Below are 7,127 nucleotides of genomic sequence, written 5' to 3' on the forward strand. Positions count from 1 at the left end.
CATCCAGCTTGGTTTGGGTGGCCACCCACTGGCTGATCATGACGTGACCCGTAGCCAGCAGCAGGGGCTGCAGGGGGCAGTGAGAGAGGGATCCCGCCCAGGTCTCACCTGTTGCATGTGGATCCCTTGCACTTGTCCTTCATCTTGGTGTCACACCTGGATTGAGCCTGCAACCTGGGCATGTGCCCTGACCGGGAATCAAACTGTGAATTCCTCCTGGTTCAGAGGTCAAAGCTCAACCACTGAGCCACGCCGGCCAGGCAATAGTTTATCCCTTTTTATTGCTCAGTTGAGTGGTATTCCACAGCGAGGTGCCCATTCACCCACCGAAGGACACAGATTGTTTTGAAGATTATGACTAGAACTGCTGTAAACATTCAGGTACAGGCTTTAGTGGGAACATAAGCTCTCCATCCTCTTGGATAAATACCTAAGAGTGGGGTGGCCGGGTCAGATGCTGTAAGGAACTGCCGCGGGGTCTCCACAGTGGCTGTGACACTCGGCATCCCCAACTGGCTGTGCACGGGAGTTCCAATCGCTTGCATTGTCACGGGTGCATGGTGTTGTCAGTATTTGTTCTTTACAGCATTCTAGGTACGTGGTTATATCTCATCAGGACTCCACCTGAATTCCTCTAATAGTCAAGGGTGTTGAACACCTCTTCGCCAGCTTGTGTCTTGCTGGATATTTGCTGGTATTTTATTGAGGATGTTCGCATCTGTGCTCATGAGGGCTACTGTTCTGTACTTTCATTGTACCATCTTCGGTGTGGGCATCAGGGTAATGCTGGCGGCAGAAAATGATTTGGAAAGTGTTCCCTCGATTCTGTTTTCTAGAAGAGACTGTGCAGGATTCATTGTGTTCCTTCTTTAAATATTTGGTAGAAGTAGCCGGTGAAACCATCTGAGCCTGGAGATTTCTTTTACAAAAGATTTGTAATTTCAAATTTAATTTCTAAAGTAGTCACAGGGCTACTCAACCTACCTATATTTCATCTGGAGTGAGTTTGGGTAGTTTGTGGGTTTTGTTTGTTTGTTTGTTTGCAGAATTCGTGTTCTATCTGTCTCCCTAGATAATTATCAATTTCATTGAACTTCTCAAAGAAACAGGGTTTGGTTTCATTGATGTTTCTCTACTGTCTTTGAAATTTTCAATGTCATTGATTTATATTTTCTAGTATTACACACATCCCCCCCTTTTTTTGCTTGTTTTGGGATTATTTTGCTCTTCTTTTTCTTATTTCTTAAGGTAGCAGCTCAGACAATTGACTTACTTTTTCTTTTCTAATATGAGCATTTTAATTGTATAAATTTCCCTCTGAGTACTACTGTACCTGCAGCCTACAAATTTTGTATTTTGATATTCATTCAGTTCAAAATATTTGTTACCTTCCCTGAGACTTCCTCCTTGGCTCATGGATTATTTAGAAGTGTGTTATTTAACGTCCAAGGGATTGAATTTTTCCATTCATCTTGTTATTGATTCTACTCTACCTTCATTATAGTGAAAGAACCTATTTCGTATGATTTAAACTCTTCAAAGTTGTTAAAAATTCGTATTGGGACCCAGGATCTGGTTTAAATGGTGAAGGTTCCATATACACTTGAGAAGGTGCATTCTGTTGTTCTGGGGTGGGTTGTTCTATAAATGTCGATTAGAGTTGTTTGTCGTTTTTCAGTTTTCTGTACTCCGCCATTGCTGGTTTCCTGACTGCTAGTTCTATCAGTTCTGAGAGAGGAATGTCGAAGTCTCCAACTATTACTGTGGATCTGTCTATTTCTTATTTTACTTCTGTTAGCTTTTACTTGATGCATTTTCAAGTTCTTTTATTTGGTGTGTTCCCATTTGGGGTTGTGTATCTTCTTGATGGATTGGCCCTTTTATCACTCTGATTGTTCATTTTTATTCCCAATAACTTCCTGTGCTTTGAAGGTTACTCCAGCTACGCCAGCTTTCTTCTGATGAGTGAATCAGATTTTCCGTCTTTTACTTTTCATCTACCTACGTCATTATATTTGAAAAGGAGTTTCGTATAAACAATATATAATTGAGTCGTTTAAAAAAAAAAATCTGTTCTGACAACCTGTCTTTTAAATAGTGTGTTTAGTCCATTTACATTTAATGTAATTACTACTATTTAGGATTTAGGTCTACCATTTTATTATTTGGGAAAGTGTTTTTCTATTTGTCTTTCTACTTTTAGTTATTGGATTATCCCTTTTCCTGCTTTAAGTTATTTAAACATTTTTTTAGTTTTCCATTTTAACTTATCTAGTGCATTTTTATTATATATATCTTTGTGTAATTTTTAAGTCTCCTAGGGATTAAAATATACATACTTAACTTTTCATAGTCTATGTAAATTCAATATTTGCCACTTCAAGTGATATATTACCACCATGTAAGTTCCATTACCCTCTCTCCTTTATGCTGTAGTTGTTATATTTGTTACATCAACACACATGGAAAGCCCCACTAGACAGTGTTATCATTGCTGTTTTTAACCATCGAGCATATTTTAAAGAACTCAGGGAGAGAAAAATAGTCTATTTAACCCGGTACTTATCATTTCTGTTGCTCTTCATTTGTGAGGTTCCAACTTCCCTTCCGGTGTCATTTCCCATCTGCCTGAAGAATTTCCTCTCGCACTAGAGCTGGTGACAATGAAGTCTCCTAGTTTTCTTTAACATGAAATGTCTTTCTTTCGTCTTCATTCGTGCAGGATACTTTTACTGGATATAGTATCATGGGTTGAAAGTTCATTGGAAATGTTGTTTCTTTCCGGAGGTACTTGTGGCTGATCAGATTATGTTCCCCATAAGTAGCGCGTTGCTTTCCTCTGCCTACTTACATTGTTTTCTTTAGCTTTCAGATGTTTGATAATGATGCGTCTGGACATGGGTTTCTTCGGGTTTGTCCTGCTTGGGGTTTCCTAGACTTCTCCATTAGCCTAGTCCATTGTGCCCTGCACAGAACCCAGTGTGTTCATTTCATGCCCTTAAACCTGATTCCAAGGTAAGAGCCACCGGCCTCATCAGTCTCTGAAGAGGTCCAGGCACAGGAAGGACCCAGAGCCAAGGGGGAGGCAGACATGCCATTAGCCACGTGCCGATCACATCATGCAGGCCGAGGAGGAGCAGCTCACATCTGCGCCCTCGGGGAGCCCCTGGCGGCTCGGGCTCGAGGAAGGGTGGCTCAGCGACGGCCCCGCTCGCGAGCCAGAGTGTGGACAGTGCCGGTCACAGCAAGCGGCTCCGAACGGCCAGCACGCCACCTTCTCTGGGCTCCGGAGACCACGCCCAGAAGAGAATCACACCGCCTGACGAGGCGGCAGTGTGGGCTCTGAAATGCAGGGACACTCCAGGTCACAGGAAGCTGCCATCTGGACGCCGCGCATCTCAGCGTCCAGCTCCAGATCTCCCCTCTGTCCCACGCGCGGACCTCGCTAGGCGGGCACTTAGCATTTGAATAAGGGACGCCTTCATCCCGTACACTCGGCCACACACTCGCTGTGGACGCGCACACCACTGGACAGCTAGCCGAAACTGCTGCTGCAGAAATCAAAAACTCAATGCGGGGACCGAAAGCAACATGCGAAGATGATGGATGCAGAAGAATACAACATCCAGGGGAAAAACTCAGTTCCCTATTTCACTGTCATTGGTTAGAAGCGCCACCGCAAGTAACTGGCAATACCAGTCCAGTGCATCTCTTTGCTTTTTGAAAAATTCAAATTTATCAGAACTTGGGGCGGGGCACGGAAATAAACATGATGAAACAGGAAGTGTGCTAAGAAATAAAGAGAGGCATTAGAGCCCCAAGGCAGGTACATCCTGCACGAAATAACACGGATTCAAACCCCCATAGACGGACGCACATAAGCTGTTGTGAGAAATCCAGAGGGTTCGCCACCGAGACTACGGGCGAACCTGACTCCGGCCTGGGGTCACGTCCTTCCCGTGCAGCAGAAGGGCTTGGGGGGGGGGGGGGTAGGAAGAAAGAAAGGACCATGTATTCACCCCAAAACAGAGGGGTTTTATACACAAAATATGACTGGCTAAGGATAAAATACACACTTAAGAAGAAATAGTTGACATTTAATTTCTCTTAAGAAAGCGTTCGGTGCGTCCCATGCAACACAACTGGCTTCCACGTCAAATGGCAGAAGAGTGAAGCGTGGGCATTCACTCAGGCAGCACCTGACCTTCACTGAGCATCTACTACAGGCCACGCCGCACTGAGCGCCAGACGCGTGTCAGGGACTGAGGTGTGTCCCCCAAATTCAATGATGACGCCCGACCTTTCGGTGCCTGAGGACGGGACTGTATGTGGAGATGTGGCCTTTCAAGAGGAGTGAAGGTGAAACAAGGTCACTGGCGTGGCCCCTAATCCAACCTGGCGGTGTCCTTAAAAGGAGAGGAGACCGGGGCACAGAGCCACCAGGAATGTGCGCACAGGGGAGGCCCGGGAGCACAGAGCCCAGGAGAGAGGCCTCGGGAGAAAGCAAACCTGCCGACACCCTCATCTTGGACTCACAGCCCCCGGCTGTGGCATAAATGTCTCCCGTGGAAGCCGCCGGCCTGGGTGCCCCTGACAGCCCCGCGGGGACTCACGCAGGTGGGAAGGTGAACGCGCTCCTGAGCGCAGGCAGACGCTCACCCGGGGACCAAGGGTAACACTGCCCAGAACAAGGCCGGGCCACGGCCAGCACGCAGGACGGTCAACCGAGCGCACAGGGGACGGAAGTGACTCCACAAAGTAAGCTGGAGGGTCACAGAAGCCACTTCCAAACTGCCCGCCCTGCTACTTCCTCTAGAACAGCGGTTCTCAACCTTCTGGCCCTTTAAATACACTTCCTCATGTGGTGACCCAACCATAAAATTATTTTTGTTGCTACTGTTATGAATCGTCATGTAAATATCTGATATGCAGGATGGTCTTAGGCGACCCCTGTGAAAGGGTTGTTCAACCCCCAAAGGGGTCATGACCCACAGGTTGAGAACCGCTGCTCTAGACACTGGCTTCATTCCTGGGGTCGATCAGACTGAACAGCATCTGGGATTGTCACAGCGTCTGAAGCTGCCCCCTTGCCAGGGTGGTCTCCCCGCAAAGGTCTGGGATCCCACTGCTTCCAGGTGTACACCATCCCCAACCATTAGCATAAAAATGCAATGGCTAATGGTTCCTATCCACCCCTCAGCCCTGAACTTTTTGCACGGTACCAGTAAATAAACGGATCCGAGTGATCAATGATCAGAGCACAGAGCAAACATGCAATGGAATGAAAATCATGAATAAAAATCTAAGAGCGAGGGAGCACAGATTCAAGAAGAGTGCGTCCTGGAGAATGCTGCCATTGAATAGGACAGTTCCAGGAGGAGAGGAAAACAAGCTTGAAAAACAAATAGAAGAAAATGCTCCTTAACGAATGAAGACCAATCTGTGGACCAGAAGGCGGACTCTAAGTACCCAGCAAAATTACTACTAATAATTTAAAGGCAAAACAAGAATCACACCTGGACACAGCTAGTGAAATTCCCAACTCTAGCTAGCAGGGAATGAGAACAAGTTATTGAAACAGGGGAGAGAATTCCAGTGGCACCACACTCCTCCTGGGGAACAGCTGGAATGCTGAGGCGCTGGAGCTGGCTTAGGGCTTTGGCAAGAGAAGGCTCTGGTCCGAGATTCCTCGGCTTGGCCAAACCATGCTCGTGGGAGGCTGGGGAAAGAGACTGTGGGACTTGTAAGGATTTAAATACGCATACTACCCCGTTCCATTCTTGAGGAAAGACACAGGGGTGCTCTGAATTAAGGAAAATCAAATCAGAAAACAAGATACACAGGTGAACTGCCCATTACCAAAGGATGGGGACAAGATGGAGAGAGAGAATTAAAAAAAACAAAAAACAATTTGACCAACAGAGAAAAGTAAGGATAGTAAAAACTAGGAGGCAAGGAGAAACTGTAATAAATACTAAAAAAAAAAGACTCAAATGGAAATATAAGACCAAAGATATGAGACATCTCAATAAATGTGACCAAATTCCTCCAACGAATGACATATACTCTGAAACAGGTTTGAACGCACTGTTGGCTATGTGCTCTTTATGTGAAACAGCCTAACAATTACAAATAAAACTTGAGAAGAGGTGGGAAAACGTCAGGCAAGAGTAAACACCACGGGGGTGGAAGCGCTACTAAGAGCAGAACTGAAGAGCAATCACTTTAAATAGCACAAAAAGGAATATTTCATAATGATAATAGGTACACTCCATTGAGAACACAAGTCATGACTCATGCAGTCCTGAATGGCATTGTTCCCAAATCCATAGGGCAAAACTTTTCAAAAACAAAGAGACGAACGAGCCCACCGTCACCGTAGGCCACGTCAACAGCCTCCAAGATCTGGGGAAACTGGGCAACGGAGAGCTGACGTCCCAGATCTGCAGGTCTTCAGACTCAAGAGGCAGTGAGCGTATTGAACACATTCGAGACGGAGCCAGATTTGACACGCTCTCCGTCCAGTTCAGGGTCGGCCATCTCAGACGTGTTAATGCAGAGAGAAGAGCTAAACAGATCGCTCTGAAGGTTCTGACTCCCTGGGACCCAGTCCTGCCCGGCTGGAAAGGGGGCCTTTGAACAGCAAGCGGCAATTCTGGCAATACAGGTGTGGGAAGATCTCAGTAAAGACACTACACACCACTGCCCTGACCGTTTGGCTCAGTGGATAGAGCGTTGGCCTGAAGACTGAAAGGTCCCAGGTTCACTCCCAGTCAAGGGCATGGACCTTGGTAGCAGGCACATCCCCAGTAGGAGGTGTGTAGGTGTGTAGGAGGCACCTGATCGATGTTTCTCTCTCATCGATGTTTCTAACTCTCTATCCCTCTCCCTTCCTCTCTGTAAAAAATCAATAAAATATATTTTAAAAAGACACTGCACACCAGGAATCTTGAGGACCGTTAATTAGTCTGGTTGCTCCTCTGAGCTACTTCTAAGGTGGCTTTTAAACTTGCCTTTGTTTCACCTAAAAACAAAGGAAACAAAATCAGTAGCTGGTAGACCAGGAAGGGAGATGGCATCTAAGCTCCAGCTGGGACTGCCTTGCAGGGAGCACCCGGAGGCCCCAG

This window comes from Myotis davidii, unplaced genomic scaffold (genome assembly GCF_000327345.1).
Source record: "Myotis davidii unplaced genomic scaffold, ASM32734v1 scaffold170, whole genome shotgun sequence".
NCBI lineage: Eukaryota > Metazoa > Chordata > Mammalia > Chiroptera > Vespertilionidae > Myotis > Myotis davidii.